Source organism: Peromyscus maniculatus, chromosome 1, assembly GCF_049852395.1.
Source record: "Peromyscus maniculatus bairdii isolate BWxNUB_F1_BW_parent chromosome 1, HU_Pman_BW_mat_3.1, whole genome shotgun sequence".
Classification (NCBI taxonomy): domain Eukaryota; kingdom Metazoa; phylum Chordata; class Mammalia; order Rodentia; family Cricetidae; genus Peromyscus; species Peromyscus maniculatus.
This window is the reverse complement of record NC_134852.1, coordinates 48,878,209-48,903,407: the sequence shown is the minus strand read 5'-3', so window position 1 is coordinate 48,903,407 and position 25,199 is coordinate 48,878,209. Positions and strand designations below refer to the sequence as shown.

The following is a 25,199-nucleotide window of genomic DNA, read 5'->3' as shown; positions in this document are numbered from 1 at the left end:
TGTTCCACCTCTTTACAGTCGCATCTTTAATTTAGTTGTTATAATTACGCATTAACGGATGTCAGTGAGATAGCCAGTTAGAGAGCATTCTGTTCTGCTTGTCTTGATTACCACAGTTTAGATGTAAAGTAAATTAGAATGAAAGACTATACAGTCCAATTACAGATAAAAGCAGCAAACGGCACTGTTGTAATTAGATGCCAGGACTATTTTTCTTAGATTTTGTATCTCTGAGGGCCCTTCTCATAGCTACTTGGCTGAAACCACTGCGGAAAGATTTCAGAGTGGTTTGCATCTCTGCAGCCATGTTGCTTCCCTTCAAACTTGAACTTCACGCTGGGTTTTTCTTCCTGGGAATTTTGTCTATTCAGAACCCACCTGAACTCTATAAAGCTTTTGTTTCTTGGGTATCCAGGCATCCAAACCTGGGTGAAGCTCAGTTTTTGTTCTTAGGTTTCTTCCTTCTTTGCCTCCTCCTCTCTCCTTGTTCTTCCTTTTTTGATCCAGTTATTCAGCTATTACCTCAACTTTTTTTTTTTTCCTCATGATGGAGAGCTAAGACCATGCTTTCAACCCCAGCAGTGGAATGTTCTAGATTCAGGGAGGATAGAATGGTAGGGAGTTGATACCATCCCATCAACGCTGCTTACATACATACATACACACACACACACACACACACACACACACACACACATATGCTTACAATATATATGATATATATATATATATATATATATATATATATATATATATAGTCAAAGGACAATCAAATGTGTGACATGGAGATAGGAGAAGCCATGGATTTATTTCCTCAATACCTACCAGATGCCCACTTTGGGCACTACAAGGATACCTCATTGTCACTTTACCTTGAGTTCTACCCTTAGCTGATGGTTTTCTGGAGTCCTTCCAATATTTTTTGTGTTTCCCTGACACAGATAAAGATGTACATAGGAATGAGAGACAGAGCTGAGACACCCGGTGGATGGGAGGACTGAGTAGTAGTGTTTCCTCTTTCCCCAGACTAATGCCAGAGCTGTGTTGAAGGGATGTCAAATGGATGGAGAAGTTCAGGGAGGGTGGTCCAGAGAGAAAAGCACAAACCTGATTTCAGATGGCTACTGGGCAGTTGGAGATGAAGCTATGAAAACTAAGCTAGAGGAGATGAATTGGGAGCCCTGATGTGGGAAAAGGTCCACAAGTCCAGGAGTGGTGATGCATGCCTGTCATCCTAGCTGCTCAGTAGCTGAGGCAAGGAGTTTGAGCCTAGGAGTTCAAGGTGCATCTGGGTAGCATAGTGAACAAAAACAGCCATCCAGCATCCTACCTGTATGGTAGCAGACCATCCATTCCTCAGTCTTAGTTAGGCCCTGCTACTGAATGGTGCCCAGGCATCTAAAAGGAACCAGTACCAAAGAGGACATCTTAGTCCACAGAGATGATTTTGGAGAAGGCCACTGATGATATGGGAAGATTCCTTTTGTTCTCTTGATGGATTAATTTCCTAGAGATCATTTGAGGTGTGATCCTGGCATATATTTTCTTTTGCCACCAAATGGTCTGACCTCTTACTAATTTTGCCTACAATTAGTTTGGTGTAATTACCACCACTTACAATTCAGTCTCCTTTCACTAAAAAAAAATTATTGTTCACAGGGCCATAAAACTCTTTAAAAATTGCTTAATGAAAAATGGAGCCTGAGGAATGTCACACTAGATAAGCCCAGCCATTAAATCCTGGACTTACAGTGCATGTGAGCACAAGGAGGTGGCTTGTGCTGGAGGCTCTCCAGCAACGTGTGTGTGTGTGCGCGCGCGCACATAGGTAAATATTTGGAACACATGTGCAGAGAAGTCTTCATTCATTGGTGCCTTCTGTGTCCCTGGCTTGGGTACTTGGTATCATGGTAGGCCCCAAGAGACCAGCTCACAATGCTAGATGCTCAATCTGTTCTGAATTTATCTCCTGATTTTTTTCCCCTGTTGGGTCAGAATGGATGGGTCCAACCGGAATAAACACATGATGAGGACACGATATCAAGGACAAAGCTCCAGCCTTCAAAGCCAATATCATCCCCACAATCTTTTGCCTGCTCAGTGCTAGGACTACAGACTGAGAGTCAAATGATGGGAAGCCTGGAGTTGCTTGTCTAAGGGCAGAGGACATGGCTGACCCAGCTGCAGGAGAGAAAAATGTTTTCCCTTTGCATTCATTCCACAAGGATCCTCAGCAGAAAGGATGTCCTCAAGCACATTGGTAAGGCATTATCTTCTTAATGTGAGACACTGAGTCAAAGACCAATCTCTTCCGGAAATAATGCTTCATCTGCAATCTTTCACTGAACCTAGACTTCGCTGGTTCTGGCTTGTCTAGCTAGTTAGATTGCCCTAGAAATGCCTGCCTCTGGTTCCAGAATTCTGGGACTACAGTCAGCCACCAAGCCTGACCAGCTTTATGTGGGTTCTGGGCATTCAAGCTCTGGTCCTCATGGTTGTGTGGCAAATGTTTATCAACTGAACCATCTCTCTGGTCCCCCTTTATGAGGTTTTCAAACACAGTACACCTTATGTTTGCTTAGAAACAAAGTAGAATGGTCTTCTGAAATGTCTCCCCATCCCCTGGAACACACATGACAATAAACAAGGTCTTGGTCTGGTAATCCTGGGGATTCATATATCCCTAAACTACAAGAGTTTATTAACATCTGCTATATGCTCATGACTCATCCTATTGTTAGGGAAACAATGGCTTAAGAAATGCACTTGATATTTCCCAGCAAATATCTCTTGGCTATCTTCTAAGTTCCCAAGGTTGTTGTGCTGGGGATAAAATATCCATTTACTTATCTACTCCTTCTCAAGTATAAAAGCACAGTTAAAAGCATGGATGATTCAAGGGGGTGGGGCAGAGATAAAAGGTTGCAAGTACAGGGGAATCAGGCTGAGCTGAATGTTCTCTCTAAAGAGAGACCCAAACAGTTGAGGATGCTCCAAGAAGTCTTGTCTCCCTTGAAGGTAGACTGTATCAGAGCAAATAGGACAGAGTGGGAAAGGGTGACGTACAGAGGGCGGGAGGGGTCAGCAGCAGTGGGTCCTCTGGCTTCAGTTTTTATGTTGAAGGAAGCCCTTTGCATGGAGTAGCAGCATGAACTTGAGTTCTTTGCTACACCCCAATCAAGAGGCCAGAGAGGCAGGGAAGCTGGATCCTAGTTCAGGAACAACTCTTTAAAGAAGGGACCTACAGGCAGGCAAGGAGACTGCTGTAGTCCATTGGTAGAACAGAATCTCCAAAGCTGGGTGTATGAAAAGAGATTTCTTTGGTTCCTGGTTCTGGAGAGTGCATCGCCCCATATTGAGGTACTGGTAACTCGAAGGAAGGAACCTTCTCACTTTTCCAAAGTCCCTTGATGGAAGGTGAGAAGGCAAGAGAAGGTTGGGGAGGTGAGAGTACAAGAGGTGGCCAAACACATGTTTTTATCAAACCCCCTCAGTGATGACTTACCCAGCCACTCAATAATGGCATTTACCTGTTCATGAAGTGGAGTCTTGCTGGCCTAATCACCTCTTAAGAGGCTTGACTCATCAACAGTAGGGTTTAAGGTTTTCAACTTGTGGACTTTGGGGGACACATTCAAGCTATAGCAGGGACTCAGTGGGTGTTAGCATCCAAGGAGAAATGCAAATTTGGGTACATGCTGACATCAAAGGAATCTTGACCAAGAAGTTGTAGTTACTTATTTGTCTTATACTTTCTGTTGTTGCTTTAGACAAGATCTTATACTGTAGCTCAGGCTGGCCTGGAATTCATTAGAAAGCCCAGGCTGCACCCTTGTGGGTGCAGAAGTAATCCTCTGCCTCAGGCTGCCAGTTGCACTCTACCCACTTAATCTATTTTTTGTAAGATTTATTTTGTTTTTATTTGTGTGTGTGTGTGTGTGTGTGTGTGTGTGTGTGTGTGTGTGTGTGTGTAGTGTGTACATTCCAGCAGTTACATGCAGATGCCAAAAGAGGGCATTGGATTCCCTGAAGCTGGTTATGAACTCAGGTCCTTTGCAAAGAATAGCAAGTGCTCTTAGCTGCTGAGCCATGTCTCCATCCACCCTCACATATATGTGTTTGTAATTCTATCATCTATCTACCTATCTACCTATCTACCTATCTATCTATCTATCTATCTATCTATCTATCTATCTATCTATCTATCTATCTATCTATCTATCTATCTATCTATATCATCTATTTATCTATCAATAGATATAAGATATGAAACACTTTTGGTACACACATACACTGTGAAATACTGAATGATTGTCAGATTAACATGTTAATCTCCCAACATGGTTATGCATGTATGATTAAACACCCCATATCTATTCTTCTAGAAAATTCCCAATATATAATACAGTCTTTTAAACTCAACCCTCATACTGATGTTGGCTCTCTAGACATTGGTCTTCCAAGAGATGCAATGCTGTACCCTTTACCAACAGCCCCAACCTGTTCTTGCCAAGTCACTCTCTGTTACTTGGATGTTCTTAGATTTTTTTATATGTAAATGAGCTCATTCAGCACTTGAGTTTTCAGTCCTAGTTGGTTTCATTTAGCATAATATCCTCTGCTTTCATTCACATTCTTGTCAATGCCTGTCTCAAGTTGGGGCTTCTAAGAAGCCTGCAATGTCCTGAGGGTGCTTTGAATTTGTTCCTGGAAAACAAAGTTGCATACTAGATTTCTCCTATGTGTCTCAAATTCCACCTGTCCTTGGTTCTGTCCCTTAAGCATACTGGCCTGTGGAGACATCTGGACTTCTCAGAAGAGCCTTGTGCTCTCCTCTCCCCTTATAGTACAGAGCTGAAACCCAGAGCCCAGAGTCCATGTGCCCCTGTGGGTGGACCCAGGATGGAACCCACACATCCTCAAGGTACTTCCTTGGAATCTGGTCTCCCTCACCCTCAAGTGTGGCTTAGGGGGAAAGAGTCTCCTGATCCATTTAACTGCCTTGAGGTTTTTTCTCTAGTGAGCCTGGCAGCCTGAACAACAGGAGAGATGGAAATGGCCTTGCAGGCTAGACATTTGCTCCTTCCTCGGGCTTACTGCCCCACCTCTGGCCCTGCTTGCCCTGGTCCACAAGGCCGGGCTTTGACACATGGTTATGAGCATCAGCATGCCCTTAGCCATTTCCTGTCCTGTAGTCCTTAACAGATGGAAACCACTGCCCAGATGCTAACTAAAGGCCTCCAAGAGCCCCAGTCCACATTATTACGGCAAACTTAAAAGTAGTAAATAAAAAGAACAAACGAAATAAAAATACAAAATGAAAAAATAATTAAAACAATAACTATTCCATTCATTCTAAGCACATCATCCAAGATTACATTAGAAAAAACTACAATAAAAACATGCTTTTAATCTGATAGTAAAAAAGCCCAATAAAATAAAAATGAGCTCCATTAATGAAAATAATGGCTTTTACCCCAGCCGGTTAAAATGCTGAGCTTACATGTTTTGGGGTTTGGGGGAGCTGGGAATTTTTTTTCCCACGGCTGGTAATAGATTCACTTTTGGGCTGATAATAGATTCACTTTTGTTACATGCTGGAGATGGCTCTGGATAATTAGTATTGCTCAGTATGGAAACTCACCTTTTGTACAAAGTCCAAAGAAATGGAAGTCGTGAAGGGAGACAACCAGTTCCTGTGGAAATAGGCAAAGGGAAACTGTGTTCTGTTTAAGACTGGGCTTAAAAAGAAGATTGGACTTCAGAATGGAAGTCAAATCTCTGTCTGTCTCTCTCTCTCTCTCTGTCTCCATCTCTCTCTGTCTCCATCTCTCTCTGTCTCTCTCTGTCTCTCTCTCTCTCTCTCTCTCTCTCTCTGTCTGTCTCTCTCTGTGTCTCTCTCTGTGCCCTATCCTCTTTCTTTCTCTTTCCTCATTACTTCAATTTCCTCTGGCCCCTTTTAAAAAGTGACTTTAATTCTCTTTCAGATGACAGGTGAGCCTCGCCTCATACTCTTTTTGGATGAAATGGAGGTATAAATAGATAAGTCCCAATCACAAGGGACCTTAGAGAGACCCTTTCCTTTTATTTTTGCTAGAAAAAATTACATGTCTGAGTTCAGGACTCCCCTTCCCACACAAACAGTGCAAGTCTAAGGTTACCAGCTTCAGTGGTCTTTGCACACGACCCTCTCCTGGCTCTTTCTCTCATTGCTTCCTAACATGTGGTACAAACTCAAACCACAGTTTTCATTTCTTGCTTGAGAATTGCTTAATTCTGAATCTTTCCAGTTGTGACTCTGAGAGGAAGAATATCACCATCCAAGATGTGTGTTTTGACCTATGCAGACAGGGCTGAGAAACCATGTTCCTGAATCCTCAGCTAAAACTCATTGAAATCCTCTGTCCATTTAAGCAGCCCCTCTGCTGCCCTCCCAGGGCCCTGCTGTTACCACTGCAAGTGCTTAGTTGTTCTAAGGAATATTAACATTTTAATTTAGTACCTAATTATGTTTGCTAGTCATAACTAGAAATGCTGCTATTAAAATCCTCACGCGAGTTTTGGCGTTCGGCATGTACCTTTGTCAGTGCCCTGAAATTGCTTGCAACTTCTTTAATGCATAGTCTTTCTGCTCATGTCCCACCCTTTCTGTCTTCTGTCTCTCATGGGTTTTCTCTCTGCCACTTTGGGTTATGTGGAACACTGTCTGGTTAGAATATACTTAAATATCTGAGACTCCATTGTCTTCCTAAGGAAGAGGGGGCAAAGACGGTTTTCAAGATGGCTTTGCCTTTTCCATGACATTAAGATTAGACATGACACATGGGAGCTTATATGGTCAGCAGAAGCAAACCCACCTGCTCTCAAGCCGTGAGCGCTGAGTACATTTGATGGTCTACTTGGTTGGCTTGAGAGACACCTAGTTTAGTGGAGTGCTTCTCTAGGTGTGTCTGCAATGGTATCTTCATTAGATCATGAGGATTCTGAACCTGTGAATGCACTCACGTGTTGATGAGTTCTTAGTATGTGGTATTACTGGGAGTTTTGGGACTAGCTGGAGGAAGTGCATCTCTGGGGGCTTGTCTTTGGGTGTGTCTCACCCTCTCTTCTTTCTGTGGTCTGTGCTTCCTGTCCACCATGATGTGAACAGCTATTGCTTCATCTACCTGCTGCTAGCGTACTCTGCATCACAGCAGGTCCAGTTGTACATCATTTTTTATCCTGTCTGTAGCCATGGCAACTCTATCAGAACAATACAGCTGTGGCCAAGTCTACGGTAAAGGCAGTCCAGCAGGAGACCCTCGATGGGATTCTCAGGATTCTAGCTCTTATTCCCTGCCCCCAGCTTCAAAGAACATTGGATGAGGCTAGACTATATGTGGAGGTGAAAGACTGATTAAAAGAAGGACTCTACGATGCAGATTCTAGGACATTGCTATTCATGGTGGGATGGGACTTTGCAGTGATACAGAAGTTTGGAGGTCACTCAAGCTCCTGTAAGTAACGCTTCACCCGTGTTCTGTAAGAACACCCCCCAAATCATGGGTTTCAAGAATGGACTTTAGTGAAATCCTACTTTGGTCTATTGCTGGTGCCCAACTAGGGTGATGGGGCAATTGTTTTCAGCTTCCAAGGAAAAGTTGAGACAAAGCCTAGTGGCCATGGCCTGAATCTTCTGAGGGTGTGAGCCAAAGAGAATTCTTCTGCTCCTTAAACTATTTCTGTTCCATATTTGGTCAGAGACAGATGTCAACACTGTATCCCTGACACATCACAAGGATTCAATGAGCTTTGCCTCATAGATGCTTCTGGTCTTTGCCCTATTCTGGGCCAGTGTTCCTTTAGTCCACCTGTATATTAGAAAATGTCTGATTTAAAAAAAAAAAGACACTGGTCCCTGTATTCATGACAGCACAGTTTTAAACAGATAAGGCTTCTGGATAATTCCATCATATGGGAAGTGTTGAGATTACTGATTTGGAGAAAGTCAATGCATACATTTTCAGAGTCCCTGCCCTGTGTGAGCAGGCCTGGTTTATCATATTCACTTGGAAATGACTGAAAACTTAATTTCTGCATTGAACTTGACTATGAACTACTACTAAAGCTAGTAGAGATAGTAGAGAGGGGAATGTGGATTTTATATTGTTAACAACATCTTTGAAAGGGGATAGCATCTACTTCAGAAAAGGGCACCCTGGTTGGAATTATCTGTGTGGGAAGTGATAGCTGCTAAGTACGTCATGCAGTTTCTCCCACCAGGCAAGTGTCCCCTGTAGGCAGCACTGGGTGGATGCTCACACAGAATACAGATGGCTAGAGGCAGGACACCACCCAGGGCTTCTGCTTGGAGGTGGCCAATGGCAACTTGGACAAGATGGGGATGAAGAGAAGTAACAGGAGGAACATAACTACTAGAAGAATATCCCTTAGTCATTCCTTGAGAAAACAGGTGTTTCCCGATGACTCTGCCATATTTGGAGATGAACTGTTCATCAAAGCCCTGTGCTGGAGAATCATGCATGGATCAGCACGGGGTTAGCTCCCTAGCAGTACAATCCTGCCCAGTCGGGGTTCTCCAGTTCTCCAAGTCCTATAATTCCCATCACACACAGGGCAATGCAACCCGGAGACCACCAGATGAAGCCTGCTCCTCTGCTTTCCTCCCTGCAGCTCCACTTGAATGGGTATGGTTTAAATGTATCCCAAGCATGAACCTCAGAGCAATGGGAGTCAGTTCTCCCCAGGTGTATGCATCTGAATGCCCATGAACTGCAGTGTCCTGAGCCTCGACCCTGGAGATTCGAGTTCTGGGAGGCCCTTGGATTGGGGAAGTCATCTAGTTCTGGAGAACCCAGGATAGTATTTAATGTTGAGGGTCCCCACATAAGTCAGGGACATTCACCTCAGGGCCCCCCGATGACTGGCTTTGTGAGGCCTGCTCCTGTCCTACTCATAGGCTTGGTTCCTGAGGTAAATTTCATTTCATTAAGCCCTAGTTTATGAATACAGCAGATAATAACCAGTTCAAGTCAGCATCTCCCACATGAGTGTCCCTGGTACAAGAGGGGTGGGGGGTGGGGGGTGGGGAGTGGGGGGTGGGGTGAGAGTCTATCTATGGCTCTGAGAAAAAAATATATAAGCTAAGTAAAATATTAAAGCAAACCCACCAAGGACCCTGAACTCATGTGGGCTATCAACGTGGTTCCCAGGAAGGCCATCCACATGGATGAAGGCCTTCTTCATGGATGTACACATGATTTTTGGGTGTAATCTGTTCTGAGCCCTGGAAGTGTATCCGAAGGGTTGTGTCTGGAACTTTGGCCTTGACGTTTAAGGAAACCCCACTCTGCTTCCAGTCCACTTGTTCTTTGAGGAGCCTCTTTTTCCTCAGTTAAACCTTAGAGAACACACATGGATCAGAGCAAGACATTGTCCCCAGTGAAGAGCTTGAAGTGAAACAAGGCAGAAATAAATGGGCTTTCACTGAACTTGCCAGGGCACACCGTTTTTGCCCCACCGTGACAACACCATGCACCTGGGACTCTGCGGGTTTGAGTTAGCCTTGCTTTTTGTGAGTGATATAAAAATACAGTCAATAGTCAGAGTGGAGGGTGGTGATATACTCCAGGACCCAGAAGGCAGAGGCAAGAATGGCATAAGCTGACAGCCTGGGCTACATAGTGAGATTCTGTCTCTAAAGACCAACCATGACAGAAACAGAAACAGCAAAACAAGTAAAAGAATCAGAAACTATATTAGCACAAAGCTCTAGGAAGCTTATGGATCATTTTTTGTGCCTAAATTCCAAGGAGAAAGGAGTGTGGATAATATGAAATGACAATAATACTCTGACCCCCTACAAAGAGCAAAAAAATACATTGGTCAGTAAAGTCCTTAAAAAAGCTGACAACTGTATGCATTTGAAAACCAAAAGGGGCTGAAAAAATGGCTCGGTGGTTAAGAGATCTGGCTGCTGTTCCAGAGGACCCTGGTTCAATTCCTGGCACCCATGTGGTGGATCACAGTCGTCTGTAAAGCTTGTCCCATGGGGTCTAGCACCTTCTCCTGGCCTCCTTGGTCACTGCATGTGGTGCACAGACAAATGCAGGCAAAACACTCATACACATAAAATAAAATGATAATAATAACAGCAAACCAACAGCAGCAATAGTCTTTGCAATAAATGCCTTAGGGTGACTTTGGGTAAGATAATGATGAATACAATAAAAACAAGAGAAAATGGTTATTGGCAATAGCTCACACTCAATAAATGTCATTCTACTTTACAATTTTAAATACAGTGACTCTGTCTGGTGACTCTCTGACTCTAGTTAGGCCCTCTTGGCAGAAGAAGGCATCCTGGCTTCCCCACTTCACAAATTGGTGACATACTGGCTTGAGTTGTCTCAGAGCTTCCCCCTGAGTCCCAGTCACATCTTTGTCCAGAAAAATAAAGGTTAAGGACCGGCAAGACGGCTCAGTGGATAAAAGTGATTGCTGCCAAGCACCATGACCTGAGTTCAATGCACAGAATACAGATGGTGGATGTAGAGGTGTCCTCCAACGTCTGTTCTAGGGTATACATACACCTGCATACACAAAATTAAATAAATGTAAAACAACATAAAATAAAAATTTAGACAAATTATGACTGAGAATTTTCTCATTTAGCTCTCTTTCTCTCTGTCTTTCTCTCTCTGTGTCTCACTCTCCTTCCTTCCCCCTCTCTCTCCCTCTCTCTCCTTCCTTCCTTCTCCCTCTCTCCCCCTCCCTCTCTCTCTCTCCTTCCTTCCTTCTCCTTCCCTCCCTCCCTCCCTTTCTTTCTTCTTTCTTTCTGGCACAGGTCTCATTACATGTAGCCTGGCTTCTAACTGGCAATCCTCCTGTCTCTGCTCCCTGAGGGCTGAGATCACAGGCGTGAGCCAATGAACCACGCTCAGCATTAGTTCTCTTGACTGACCATAGGCATTCCAAGATGGAGCGAGCTGAGGAGCTACAGTGCCTGTGGGCTGATCTTGGACGGGTTCTGTGAGAAAGAAGGTCTGGGTGGCAATGAGAGTTCTTCATACTGTTTAGACCCTTTGGACTCAATCTCTAGGTTCTTGGGGGGGGGGATGGGGTCTTGTGCTTTCTGTGTGCTAGACACTGCCACTGCTGGCAACCACAATATGCAGGTGGCCTCAACTTTGTCCAATCCAACCCCAGAAATACCTAGTGTTCCAGGAGGTCAGGCTTCTGGTTGTAGCTGCACAGGTGCACCCTTTGTTGTGATGGTTGAGCCCTGGTGAAAGCCACTCCAGTGTGCACGTATGAGGCCTTAATGACAATAATTAATAAGATCCCAGCAATTATACCCAATGATGTGTAAGGTTGACGAACAATCTAGGCTGTCAATCAAGGTGATGCTGGTTGGTAAGTAAGTGACAGTGCCAGAAGCTATCACTTGCCTGTGCAGAATTAATAGTCCCCCAGAATAGTGGTGTCACTCAGCTCCGCTAGGCCAGCATGGGGTAGTTGGAGGCCTGCCAGTTTCTCTGATGAGGTCTGGGAAGTTCTCTGATAACAAACAGAACTCCTGTCCAATGGGTCTGGAATGGGCCTGCCTTGAGGTCCTCATGCTCCCATGGAGTCTCTGTACTGTGCAGCATGTTTGAGATTAAGCAGAGCAGCAATGTTTCAGTTGAAATGCTCCCCACAGATCCATGCTTTGAATGCTTGTCCTTTAGCTGGTGACACCATCTTGGAAGGCTGTGGAGTCTTTAGGTAGTAGAACTTGACTGGTGGAAGTAGGTCACTATGGTACAGCAATTTTCTCTGAGATAAAACATTCCATGTGGGAGGGAACCTCATTAAGACACAGGATGTTCTAAGATTGGGTGAAACATTCCATCCTGCAGGGAGGCTTCTAAAACTCAGGAAGTAAACAACTCAAAGGTTTCAGGAAGTTCCTGAAGCTGACCAGATTCACTACCTCCCCCTGCCCCACAGCACGTATAAGCAACATGGACTTCTGAAAGACTCCCAGAGCAGCCAAGATACCTGGAACAAAGACCAACCAGGTCACCTAGAAACAGAGATCAGTCAAGCTGCCTAGAAGAGGTTCAGACCACATGAGCTCTCTGAAAAAGACACTCTCTGCCCTGCTGAGCTGTCTGTAGGCTGTGCAGTGTGCTCTGAGTTCACAGCTTTCATTAGCCGATACCTATGCTGGGGTTGGCTTTCATGATATGGCTATCTTTGGGTCATTTCTGCTCCTATAAGAAAGGCCTCATCCATCTTGCTATAAGTAACTCCAACAAGACTCATTGATTCCCCAACTGGAATTCCATCTGTCATTGGTTCCCTGTCAATGGTGAGTAGGCATTTGTTCATGTATCCCCAGGAATAGTGCCACAGAGCAGCTGGAATCCAGGGAGCAGTAATAGTTCCAATTCTATTACCATAGACCTGGCTACCACCATAATGTTCTGCTTTGGCTGCTATGGCTACAAGGCAATGTCTAAGATGGCATCTGGTGATGACCTGAAGAAAAACCTCCACACAACACCAAGAATGTAAATAAATCAAATCTAGGTTGAAGTTGGGAATGTTGATTTTTTTCCTACCTTGTTGTAGGCAAATGTGGTGGCCTGAGAAGCTGAGGAGACATTGCACAGGGCAAGCAAGATGTGGGGATGGTCACTGCAGGCAGCCAGATGAAGCCTTGAATAATTCTCAGGCTTCTTACTACCCAGGGTAGAGCACAAGGATGGATTTTTCTCACTGCATAGGCTCACTCACATTCTCCAGAAGAATAAGCCCTTCCTGCTGTGGAGACTGTGGAGGGAGGAGACTGCAAGTGCAGAATGAGGAAGCCTTTCTTCTGCCTCAGTGGAAGTCTACTTCTTTGTTTCCTTCTTTAAAATGTGGTTCATGCACATGTGCACACATGCACACACACACACACACACACACACACACACACACACACACACAAATACTATTCAGCTGTGCAAGGAGAACAAAATCCTGTCATTTGCTTCACATTGATAAATGTAAATGATAATGTTAAGTCAAACAAGCCAGATAGAGAAAGACAAATAGCACATGATCTCATTCAGAGACAGAATATAAAAAATGCAAAAACAAAAAGGAAGCTCTCACAGGCAGTAAGCAGAAGAGTCTGAGGAGGAAGGAGAAGGGCATGACAGAGACACAGTCATCAGTACAGAGTTGTAGTCGACAGTGGGAATAAAGGTTGATAATCTGTTCCATGTACAGTAAGTACAGTTCACAGAGTTGTCATAACAATGTGAATGCTCTCATCAAAAAGATATGAAAAGTATTTGAGATGATGGATGACCTAAATATCTTAAGTTGATCAACACAGAAAAAAAGAGTCTCAAAACATCTTGATGTACTCTGTAAAGGTACAATTATTTGTTTTACACAAAAAAAGAAAGAAAGAAAGAAACAGCTGGGTGCATGGCTCAGTGGTAGAGCACTTGCCTAGAATTCCCACTGAGGGGTTGGTATGTAGCTTAGTGTAGAGCTTTTGCCTTGAGTTCCCCAATGAGGGGCTGGGGTGTGGTGCAGTGATAAAGCCCCTGCCTGGAATCCCCCAGTGAGGAAAGTCTCTGATTTCATCCCCAGCATCACAGGAATTACAAGTTAACGAATAAATGGGTTTGAAATGAGGCAGACAGCCTCTGTGAATTGGAGGTTGGACAATCACCTGCCCTGGGTGCTGGTGGAGGGGTTCCTGGAAGATTCCAATCAGCTCTTTTGAAGTTCACATATCCAGACTGTGTATCACCACAGGTCAGCCCACAGTATGAGGGGGTGAGGCCTTGGTCTATGGTGTCCATTGACTCTCTGTGTTGGTCCTGAGGATTAGAGATGCTGAGGCAGGAGGTGGTCCTTTTGCTTTTTGTGTTTTGGATGGCAGGCAGCTTCTGATTTACAAGAAATGTAAATCTACACCCCCCCCCCCCATTGTGAGGCTGTGGTGAAGATCATGCTGTTTTAATGTCTGGCTCAGAGATACTTCTCAAGGAGGGCTGACTGACAGGCCCCAAGAAGCAGTCCACAGAGCTAAGCCCTGAAGTTCAGTTGCATGTCCCTCTGAGCTGGCGTGGTGTCTCACTGCATCTACGCAGGCTCAGCTCATGATGCTCTGCCTCACAGTTTTTATACATTGGTTTACGTTTCCTTTTCTAATTGGTTTGCCTGAGTCTTGAGCAATGCCGGAATTAACCATATTACGTACACTGCTTTCAAGATGTATCATTTGTTCCTTACCTTTGTTGACGGTATATTTTCTCCCCAAATTAATGTTTTAAAGCCATGTGTGCTCATTTGTAACGACTTTTTACCGTTTTTAGACTGAATCTCCATTCTTAGTTAGGAAGCCTTCATTAACACCTGGTTTGCATGATCGGTCTTTGGGTTTTCTCCTAAGATTGTTTCATTTAAGTCTTTTACCTAGTGAAATTTATTTTTGTGTACAGTTATAAAAATTCACTACAAAAATTAATACCAGGTGAGTTAAAAATAAAATGCAGTTTTCCAGCATCATTCATCAAATGATCCATTTTTCTTCTTCTTTTTTTTTTTTTTTTTTTTTTTTTTTTTTTGTTTCTGTTTTTGTTTTTAAGACAGGGTTTCTCTGTGGAGCTTTGCGCCTTTCCTGGAACTCGCTTTGGAGACCAGGCTGGCCTTGAACTCACAGAGATCCACCTGACTCTGCCTCCCGAGTGCTGGGATTAAAGGCATGTGCCGCCACCACCACCACCACCACCACCACCACCACCACCACCACCCGGCCATTTTTCTTCTTAAGAACTGAATGAAGATGTTCGTAACCATTAATTTTATGTATGCTGGGATCAAAATCTGGATTTTCAATTCATTCCCATGGTTCCGTGGTCTCCCTCCCACAATCCCTTTCCTTTTCTCCCCCTTTTCTTCCCTCCTCCCCTGCTATGTCTCCCTCCCGCCACCTCTTCTCTGTCACTGTCTTTTCATTTTTTAAGATTGTCTCACCATGTAGCCCAGGCTAGCCTTAGGAGATCCACCTCCCTCAGTCTTCAGGGTGTTGGAGTTTCAGGCATGTACCACCACCTTGGCTCTCTTTTTTTAATGGATTTTGAGAATGTTCCAATAAGACGTGAAATAAGTGCCCACTCACTTAGACAACATTTCTGAGGCACATCTTAAGCATACTGTCCATATGAACTTAAGGGTCATCTTAACCCTTTGGAATTCCAGCAGTAACTGATTAAATTAAAAATTAATTTTAGAATTAATGTATGTTAATATGGTTTTTCATCTAGGACATGATACTGGTTTGTAGATATATTGTTTTATTTCATCCCTTTGGCTACAACTTTAAATTTGTGTCATGTGGTTTCCTACCAAGTATGTCGGTTAGTGTTTTGCTGTTTTTTTGTTTGTTTGTTTGTTTTTGTTTGTTTTGATTTTTTACTTATGTGGATGTGTGAGTGTCTGTGTGTGGCATGTGCATGAGTCAATTCAGGTGTCTGTGGAGGTCAGAATAAGGCGTCAGCTCCCTGGAGCTGGAGTTGCAGGGCGCTGTGGACCGACTGAGGTGGGTAAACACACTGGGGTCCTCTGCAAGGCAGCCAGTGCCCCCCGACAAATGAGCCACCACAACAGCCTCAAGTTTTGTCATTTTTTGTTGCTACGGCAAATAAAATCATTTTTACTATTTCCATGCCCAGTGCTTAGCACTGAGTAGCTACCGAGTTTTGCATATTTTGCTCATATGTAGTGACTTCACCAAAATCTTTTATTATTTCTGAGAGGGAGTTTTCCCCCTTACCATGATGTTTTTAAGGAACACGATTGCCAAAAGGAGAAATTTGTGGTTCAATGTTTATAGCAATATTTTTTTAACATTCTGTCTTTCATTTTTATCACAATTAGGCTGTTGACCTTCAGTAAAATTACAATGCAGTTCTCACTCAAATATGCCCTTGTTTAGAGTATCCTACTTCACAGAAACCTCGTGAGGAGTGTATTGAGTAGCCTGGAATAGGAACATTTCCCTCATTGTACAGTTTTTTGCTGGTCAGTGTTATGACTGTTAATTTAAGAAAAATGTACAACAATGATAGTGAGATTTAAGTATAATTAATGATTTTAATTGAAATATTTTATTATTTTGCTATTTAAAAGTAATTCAATAGAAGTTAACAAAGGCAATTTAGATTGATGATGATATTTTATATTAAAATAATGCATGCATATTATTAATAATATCAGGCGAGAAGAAAATATGTGGGATAGTAAGCAGAGTGTGCATAGGATGTGGTATTTTGAGGATAGGGCTTGAGAGACACTACCATGCTTATGCAAGATTCATACATGTGTAAGTGTCTATGAACAAAGACCATCCATGCATGAGAAGCAGATTCCAGATGTTCTGAATGGTTACTTCACATCTGCAAGATTTTTACTTTTTAGTATAATTACATATATTGATAAATACTGTTCAGAAGGCAGATGGGGGTGGGTGGGATGGTTCAGTGGTTAAGAGCACACACACACACTGCTCTTTCAGAGAGCCCGAGCTCAGTTCCTAGCATCCACATCTGGCAGCTCACAACCATCTATAACTTCAGATGGGGGAATTTGACAGCCTCTTCTGGACTCCATGGGCACCTGCACTCATGGATGCATGTACACACACACACACACACACACACACACACACACACACACAATTAAAAATATATATTTTTTTTAAATCCAGGCAAGTTAAACAACAAGCATTGTAGACTGCGTCCCCCAGATCTGTAGTGCGTGCTTGGGCAGGAAAAGAAAAAGGGCAGAGACTGAGAAGCAACACGATTTACCTGTCATTCCTTGAGATGAATCTGTATTTCAAGGTCAGGCAATATTTTCATCATTTCCTGACATTAGAAAGAATTAGACTCATTCTAATTCATTCATATGCACGCTAGTTAGTTTAGGTAGAGAGGATTTTCCTTTTTCTAACACAGGTCTGTTTTTCTCTTAGATGCATAAAAGAACCTCATAGTCACTTATTGTATATTTTAAAACATATATTAATTTAAAAAAATTAAGACTAAAACTTAGCCTCATTTTATTTTTGGACTGTATTCTCTTTTTTTAGAAATTCTAGTCATTCCCTTGAAAGGTTCTGGTAAAATATTCTTTTCTTCAAACCATGCCCAACAAAAAAATATGAACCTATCCCTTGCAGACACTCATGTGCTTGCATACATAATGGTTGAAATTCACTGTTTCTGGGTGTGATTTTTCTCAAAATTTCTGGCATCATCAGCAATGAGCTTTTGCTGATGATGTAAAATCATTCTGTCAAGTTCCACCTCATCCTCCAAAGAAGATCTGTTAGGATTTTGTTCTGAGTTGCCCAACAGCCAGGCATTGTGGGGTACACCCACAATCCTGTCTATCTGGGAAACTGAGACTGGCAGGTTACACATTGTAGGGCTATCTGGGTTCTACAGAGAGTTCAAGGCCAGCTGGGACAATTCTGTGAGACTCTGGGCTGGGATTGTAGCTCAGTGGTAGAACACTTGCCTTGCATGTACCAGGTCCTGGAATCCATCCTCATCACCACACACAAAACAATACTCAAACCAGCATTAAGCTGGGAGAATGAGCATTATGGAAACGTTCTGTTTCCTTATCAGAACAGAAAGTTTGCATGTTTTTTTCCCCTTAAAAACTTTTGAATTCTGTATACATTTCATTTTAAACTCTTAAGAGTTGAAGAGATGGGTCAATGCATAAGAATATTTGCTGCTCATGGTAGTTTGCATAGGAATGGTCCCCATAGGCTCATGTAGACGGGGACTAAGAGGTGTGGCTTTGTTGGAGGGAGTGTATCGCCGGGAGTGGGCTTCAGGGTTTCAAATGCTTAAGCCAGCCCAGTGTCTCTCTCTTTCTGCTGCCTGTGTGTCTGGATGTAGAACTCTCAGTGACCATGTCATGCTGCCATGCTCCCTGCCGTGAGGATAATGGACTGAACCTCTGAAACTGTAAGCCACCTCAACTAAATGCTTTCTTTTATAAAAGTTACTGTGGTCATGGTGTCTCTTCACAGCAGTAGAACAGTGACTAAGACGCTGCTCAATCACAAGGACTTCAGATGGACCCTACGTGTCCACCAGCGAAGCCTGGCATGGCTGTGTACATGCTACTCCCAGTGACAGAGAGGGTGGACACAGGAGGGCTGCAGGTTGCCTTCCTAGACACCTGATGTTCTCCTTGGTTCTCATGTAACATGTGCACACAATGTACACATACACGTACACACACACATCCACACACTTGCACATTCACACATTCACACACACATCACAATGCACACATGTACATACATGCACACACAAAAATGCACACATCCACACACAGGCACATTCACACACATGCATACACAGATCCACATCCACACACATATGCACACACACAAATTTAAAACAACTCTTTAAAACGTGTGTGTGTGTGTGTGTGTGTATGTGTGTGTGTGTGTTTGTTTGTGTGTGTGCCTGATACAAGCTAGACTCATCTTGGAAGAGGAACCTTAAGGTTCCTGCTTTGATTTCGTGCCCTGGCTTCCCTACATGAGTGATGCAATATGACCTGGGAGTTGTAAGATGAAGTCAACCCTTTCCTCCTGGAGTTGCTTTTGGTCCTGTTTTTATCACAGCAACAGAAGGTAAACTAGGGCACATGTGTTCAAACTCTGCTTCCACATGTAAGAAGAATGGCGAAGTATGTTTATGCTCTGTGTCTGCATTATTTTGCTCAGCATAATACCCTCCAGGTTCATCCCTGCTGTCAATGGCAGGGCCACTGTTTCTTTAGAGCTGAGTAATTTTCACACCCGTAAGTATATAGGCCACAGTTATTTACCCAGCAGTTCACTGGGAGGCTATCCAGTCTCTTCTACATCTCAGCTATGGTGAAAGGTATAGGTAGGTAAATCTGAAATGATTTTACCTCAACAAAGTATGGAAGAGTCAGGTTTAGAGGTGGGCACCCCTACCCCTAGCAGCTCAGGATGCAGAGTCAAGGATGCTTGACCCAGAAGATCCAGGTCAGACTGAGCAGCGTAATGAGACCTTATGTCAGAGTGTCAAGGAGGGGAGAGAAAAGAAAAGGAAGAAAAGAGTGAAGGAGAGAAGAGGATGAGGGAGAGAAGAAAGTGTTAGCTACACAAGGCAATAGTATGCTATTTGTCTTGATTGAGTTGATTATTCTCAATGTATACTTACATCAAAACCTCAATTAGTATGCCTTGAAAATATTTCTATTCCTGTGGGTCAATTATACCTCAATAAAGATGAAATAAGATAATAGGAGACCCCTTGCCAAGACCTTAGGACACAGCCTGGCCATGTTGGGCCTGGATTAAATGCCGGTGGGGTCATTGTTAATTATGATCTGTTTTGAAACTATTCCCATAGCAGCTGAGAAGGGTTCTTCACCAAGCCTGCTCGGCCCACAGCAGGGACTACCTGCCTATAATCCTCCAGCTGAATCACAATCCAACCTTCAAGCATGACGTTTGTCAGCAGTACCATGGTGAAGTCAGTCAAGTGACAGAGTCCATCAGTTGCTAGAAGCCTTTGCTTCCTAATTCGATATTGAGAATGCAAAATAATTGCAACAGAACTTTCTGCTGATTAGTAGCAAAATAGCCCAAACTATCTGAATCAAAAGCCATATACAAAAGTCCACAGCACCTTGGACTATGAAGAATATGAGTTTTGAAAAGACCTCAAGTGTGATTAGCAACAATTTTATTAAAATTTATGTTGCTGATAATTTCATTGTCAATGGGACCAATAATTTTGGTATTTTCCAGTAACAAAATAGTCAACCATCATTCTACATAAATAGTATCATTATAAGAAGATGGTTTTATAATTATTAATTAGTTATAAATTACAATTGTATAAAAGTTCCCCTTTTAACATACTAGCAAAGATCAATTAAAGAATCAGGAATAATAAACAATCAGGAAAAAACTTATAGATGAATGAATGGAATCTGCTGGAATAAAACAAGAAAAAAATCAGATGTAGAGATTTAAAATATCAATTTTTAATTAAAAAACTATAACTATAACTGAATAAAGGAACAGAGTGTCTAAATTATCTTCAGACTAGGTTGGGTGTTCAGCGTTATCCTATTCAAAATGAGAAGCAGTTTTTGTAGGGTGGTGTAAGGAGTAAAACATGTGTAATACATACCTACAGGACAAGTTTATACAATGTCTGTGTGGTTCAAAGAATGATCTATCATGGTCATGCTTTTGGGTTGAATAAGTTTATTAAGTAAATAGCAAGTAAAACTGAAGAACACATATCAAGTTTGCTAGATACCTAGAATGGTATATAAATGGTAGATAGATAGATAGATAGATAGATAGATAGATAGATAGATAGATAGACATAGACATAGAGACATAGATAGAAGATAGATAGATGATAGGTGACTGACAGATTAATAGATTGATGAATGGATAGATGATAGACAAATGATTAACAGATGACAGACACATACACAATAGATAGATAGATGATAGATATACGATGGGAGATAGATGATTAACAGAAGATAGATAATAGATGATAGAAGACAGATAGACAGACAGACAGATAGACACATTGATAGGAACATAGCAAAACATCATTAAACTGGTCACTCACAACCCCTGGCAGAAACTGGGGAAGTTGAAGCTGTCAGCTAGCGTTTCCCATTGAGCATGCTCCCCATGGCTGGACTCTCGCCTTTTCTCCCACTGCAGGCACATTTAGTCATGGGGAAAGAGCAGCAATGACGTTTGCAAATGGTTTCATGTCATTGTTTTTAAGGAGATGCTGGATGCTGCATTCACTCTTGGACTGTCTTGCTGTCTCTTTCTTCCAAGTCACAGAGTCAAGGACACCATCCCATCCCCAGACAAGAGGCCTTGGAGGACACTTTGCAGCAAATATGCTTGGGTCTCAAAGCGGGGAAGACAACTGTGCTTCCAGAGCCAGCTCCTCAGTGTGCTCAAACAACACAGGGCACTTTACCAACACAATGCACATTACAAAACACCCATGGGAAAAAATCTGAAACCCGAACTCACTGCAGCTAGGAAGCCTCTACCATAGCACAAAAACTATTATGAAACAAGCCTGCTTGAATCTGGTTCTAGCAACAGAACAAGCAACTGGCTGTCCATTGCCCTGGGTTCTGTACATGTGGATTCAATCTACTGGGAGTCAACAATTTTTTTTATTTATTTTCAGAAAAACAAGAGATGGTGGCTAACATGTGCTATGTACATAGCCAAGCCCAGGGTGCCCGTGTTCACACTAAGTCTGCACAGATTTTTTTCTTTCATTGTTCCTCAAAAGATACAGGATGACAAGCACGTACATAGTACCTACTGCACTTTCTCGCTTATTGGTGGTCTGGAGATGGTTGAAGGTATATGGAAGGCAGGCCTGGTGGTCTAGGCCTGGAACCCCAATGGCTGGGAAGGATGAAGCAGGAGAATCACAATCTAGTCCAGCCTGGGCTTCAGAGTGAGTTCAAAATAACTTAATGAGACTGTCTCAAGATAAAAATTGAAAATGGCTCAGAGGTAGGATGCCTGAGATGCCCCATGCCCAGCAATGACAACTGTCATAATTTGCTTTTCTGTTGCTGTGATAAAACACTGACCAAAAGCAGCTTAGGGAAAACGGTATTTATTTGTTTTACGCTTCCACATCATAGTCCGTCATTGAAGGAAGCCAGGAAAGGAACTCAAGGCAAGAACCTGGAAGCAAGAACTGAAGTACAGGCCAGGGAATGATGCTACTTCCTGCCTTGCTCTCTCTGGCTTTCTCAGCTTGCTTTCTTATACAGTTGAAGTCTATCTGCCTAGAGATGACACCACCCACAGTGGACCAGGCCCTTCTTCATAATTACCAGTTAAGGAAATGCTCCACAGACCAATCTGTTGGAGGAAATTCTTCTGTGAAGTTTCCCACTTTCCAGGTGACTCTATGTTTACGACAAGTTAACAGCTGAAACTATGACAACAGGGAATGGTGAGTTAAAACTGTGAAACTCCAGGGCAGCAGGTTCAAAAGAAGCAGAGGTTTGGTTGCTCCACACTGATAGACAGATTGGAGCAGATACTTAAAAACACTGGGCAGATGAGGAGTGCATCAGCTTACATGACAAGCAAAGACCACCAGCCAGCACTAAAATGTGAGCTGGTAGCTAACAGGCATAGGTTATCAAGAGGCAAACCCAAGAAGAGAATATGCAAATAAACAAACTTGTAAGGGGGCGAGGAACACAGGAGAATCCTCAGCCTCTGCAAATTGTGGAGAATACAGATTAAGGTAAGAATGAAATATTATGATTTCTCCATTAGACTGAGGGAAAAAATGTATGAGTGACTGTGTTATGTGTTGGCGAAGATGCAAAGAAATGGGTGCCACTGCTGCTGCCACCAAAGGAAAGTTACATGCTTTAGGCTTTTAGGGAATCTATTATGTATGTATGCTAATACCAGACTGTGCCTAGCATTGGTGTGCCTAGCACTGAGACATTCTAGTGCACAGCTGTAACTTGCGGATGGGTAAGTGGTGTTTTCAAAGATGGAGAGGAAGAAATCTGCCCATCAACAGAGGAGTGAGTAAACATACTATGTGTATAAGAAGTACAGAATGTATGGAGTGGAGAGAGAGAGAGAGAGAGAGAGAGAGAGAGAGAGAGAGAGAGAGAGAGAGAGAGAATGAATTGTCCCAAAGGAATACCATGCCAATTCACTGAGGGAAAGAGTAATAGAGAAATCTCATACATGTATGAGAACAAGAGCTTATTTTGTCATATATTTGGTCTTATAAAAAGGTTTTTCTTTTGTTGTTTCAAAGATTTATTTTACTTTATGCATATGAATGTTTTGCTTGCATGTATGTGCACCACTGCATGCAAGCAGTACCCCCAGAGGCCAGAAGAAGGTATCAGATCTCCTCGGGCTGGGGTTACAGAAGGTTGTGAGCTAACTAATGCCAGTGCTGGGAACCAAACTTGGGTCTTCTGCTAGAGCAGTGAGTGCTCTTAACAACTGAGACATTCTCTTCTGTTTATTTAAATAGTATTACATCTCTCTCTCCCCTGCTCCTTCCCTTTTCTCCCCTCTCTTTCTTCCTGCGTATGGACAAAAACACAGTTCAGGAAGGAGATGGTCCAGGTTGTAGCAGTAGTTATTTTCCCAGGATGGAGGCGGAAGAATGGAATCGATTATTAATGGTTTTGTTTGTGCATCTTAGTTTCTTCAAGATGGATTACATGGAACACAGGGTGATTTTACAGTTTTGGAAAAAGGATTTAATAAAAGAGATTCTAGCTCAAGAGTGTCTTCGGAAGCTTGGGTGATTTTTTTGGTTTTGTTTTGTTTACGGGGAAAAGCCATAAAAAGTAGAATTTTCTGAAGGTTAAAAAATTCCAATGATGAGCAGAAAGGCCTCTCTCCATCCCATCGTTCCCTCTTCCCCCTCCTCCCATTTTGTCCCTCTCCCTCTTTCTTTGTCTCATAGCCCAAGTTGACCTCAATTTCCCCATCCCCTTGCAGCCAACTCTCTAGTGCTAGAATTAGAGGTATGCCACTCTGCCTATGAATGTTGATTCTAGTTTCTTTGTTCAATAAGTCATTAGGTCCATGCACTGACCTTCAAGGCTGGTATGGAGTCTGCTCTTTGGCAGATATGTCAGGGGGAGATTACCATACTCAGTGTGATGTTCAGATAGGGCAGCGATGGCTCTTTGCTTCTGACAAACAGTGCCTGGTACCCAGAGTATCCTGGAGGAGGAGTCGGCCAGTCATCATAGCAAGCACAGAAGAACTCTACTATCTGATAGAGAAATGGCCTTTGTGGATGTCAATGCCTTTCAGCTTTCCTGGTGTCTCTATGGGCTTCAAGGACAGTCACAGAACATGGCCATAGTTTGTGGTCACCAGAAGAAGGGAATCATTCCATGAGTGGGAACTACTGTAGCTAGACAGCAACACTGTAGGAGGTGGAGGCTGCTGGCACCAGGCGGGGTTGCCAGGCGGGCCCTGCCCTGCTGTGTGGGCACAGTGCTGAACGGCGGCTGCTGAGAGACTCAGTTTCAGGCTTGCGTTCTTGGCGTGGGTGTGTAACTCTTCCACCCTGGCCATAAAGTGGGGAAGGAGACAGTAAATAAGCAGCAGGCAAAATTAAAACCAGTAATGAGCTGTATGAATATTGTGGTGTTATAATGTTGGAGACACATTTATTTGGGAGCATCGTGTGTTCTGGGAACACTTAACGGTCTCGTGGCTGTGCGGTCTCATTTCCCTCCACCGAGCTTCCGCTTCTTGGCCCTGGAGGCTGGCAGCATCCGCACCTGTGCCCAGATACTTTTATAATTTTGGCGGGGAGAGGCGGGCACATTACCCAGGAAGGTCGGGGCTCTAAGCGTACCCTTGGTGCCAAAAGGCCTGGGGCGCCCTCCATCCACAGATGAAGGAGCAGAGGCCAAGTCCACCCAGGAAGCCCGCCATGACAAGAGTGCTTCCTTACTATGCATTGTGGGCACGCTGAAGCCTCATCCTCACCCCAGGGAGACCCACAACACCTACTTAGGAAAGGGGGCAGCTTGTTTGTATCAGTTTTGCCCTCCCTCTTAGCGTCTCCAGCATCTCTTGGGGTCAGACTTTGATCTGGAATTGTGACTTCCATGGAGCTCTAAAAAGTACTCTTTAGGTAAATGAAAAAGAGGGGCAACCATGCTTTATGCGGTCACAAAGTGGAGGAAAATAGATGGAACCTGATATCATCATGTTAAGCAAAATAAGCCAGACTCGGAAAGTCCAATATGGGAACCAGGGAGATGGCTCAGGAGGTGAAGGCATCTGTTGCCGAGCCTGACAACCTGCTTTGGAACCCCTGTGCTCACAAGAGGGAAGGAGAGAAGATAATGGACTACCCACACTTTTGCCATGGCATGCATATGTGCATGTGTACATACATGTAATGTAATACTTTTTTTTTAATTCAAAGAAAAAATGTATTAGGCAAACCAAAACCAGCATTCTTCCTATTTTAGAAAATAGGTTTAAAATTGAAAATAGAACATGAATGCAGAAAGGGGACTATTTGGGAAGAAGGGCAGGGCAAGAA

At 43.2% G+C, this 25,199-nt stretch overlaps 1 long non-coding RNA gene across 2 annotated transcripts; it reads right to left on the bottom strand.

The window, feature by feature from the left end:
• Positions 1-23,123: 23,123 nt before the first annotated feature.
• Positions 23,124-24,764, bottom strand: LOC143272018 (uncharacterized). 2 transcript variants are annotated; one of them, XR_013049392.1, is made up of 2 exons: positions 24,659-24,764; positions 23,124-24,423 (listed from the first exon to the last, which is right to left on the bottom strand). It is a non-coding gene; the product is annotated as an uncharacterized LOC143272018 (long non-coding RNA). The 2 variants fall into 2 exon arrangements; XR_013049391.1 differs by having other exon boundaries at positions 24,600-24,737.
• Between the last annotated feature and the right edge of the window lie 435 nt (positions 24,765-25,199).